Source organism: Pistacia vera, unplaced genomic scaffold (assembly GCF_008641045.1).
Source record: "Pistacia vera cultivar Batoury unplaced genomic scaffold, PisVer_v2 Contig14, whole genome shotgun sequence".
Taxonomy (NCBI): Eukaryota; Viridiplantae; Streptophyta; class Magnoliopsida; order Sapindales; family Anacardiaceae; genus Pistacia; species Pistacia vera.
Genome location: NW_022195466.1, coordinates 756809 through 757883, shown reverse-complemented (window position 1 = coordinate 757883; position 1075 = coordinate 756809). Strand labels below are relative to the sequence as shown.

At 43.5% G+C, this 1075-nt stretch overlaps 1 non-coding gene across 1 annotated transcript; it reads left to right on the top strand.

The window, feature by feature from the left end:
• Positions 1–701: 701 nt before the first annotated feature.
• On the top strand, positions 702–806 carry LOC116123061. The gene has a single exon (XR_004126985.1). It is a non-coding gene; the product is annotated as a small nucleolar RNA R71 (small nucleolar RNA).
• The last annotated feature ends 269 nt before the right edge of the window (positions 807–1075 follow it).

The window sequence follows — 1075 nt, the reverse complement described above, 5'->3', positions numbered from 1 at the left end:
AGGAACCTGCGGTCTCTCATTCAATTTCTCGGCCAATTGGCCCACCTGTAACTCAAGACTCCGAATGGACACCCTTGATTTCTAAAATTTGCTCATCTCACTCATAAATCTTGTGGTCCCTGCATGATTTACCAAAAAATATCCTCCAACTTTGTCACTCTTGACTCCCGGTTGATTTGTCACCCTGGTTGGTTATTTGGACGCCTCTGGTTCCATTGGTTATTTTGCTGGTTTTGATTTCCCCAAGCCAGATTTGGATGATTTCTCCACGGGTTGTATGTGTTGGAGTATGGGTGTTTTGGTGTCTCTAGTTCCCTGCCAAGTAGTTCACTTGCCCTGTGATGAAGATGACGAAGCAAATGTGTTCCCAACTTGACACTCACTGCTCACATGGTTCCCTGCACAAAATCACAAGTTTGTTGAGGTGCTTGAATAGAGTTACCTGCATAGTTCCCACTGTTTCTGAAGTGCCGTGAGTTGGGCTAAGATGGTTGTGAATGCCAAACTTCATGAAGACCCGAAGACTCCTCGGTGTTGCTCTCTCGTTTGGTCTTTGATAGTTGTTGCTTGCCAAAACCTCAAGCAACTCATAGGCCTCTTCTGTGTCTTATTCTGCAAGGCCCCTCCGAAGCTGCATCCACCATGGTTTGTACATATTCATCAATCCATTGTAGAACGTTTGGACTTGAAGCCAAAATGGTAAACCATGGTGTGGGCATTTCCTCATTAACTCCTTGTATCTTCCCAAGCCTCATACAGTGACTCGGATCATCTTGTAGAAATGGTGTAATATCATTTCTCAATTTTGCTGATTTAGCTGGAAGAAAGAACTTGGTAAGAATATTATTAGATCATTCCAAGTTGTTATAGTTCCCAATGGTAATGCATTAACCACCCCTGGCTTTATCTCCTAATGAGAATGGGAATAATCGCAGCCTAATAGCGTCATCCGACACTCCGTTTGACTGAAGGGGTCACAAATTTCCAAGAAATTTGCAATGTGCAGATCAGATCTTCCTTCAAGTCACCATTGAATCTAACCAACTACTGGATCATCTGGATGATTGGCGGCTTG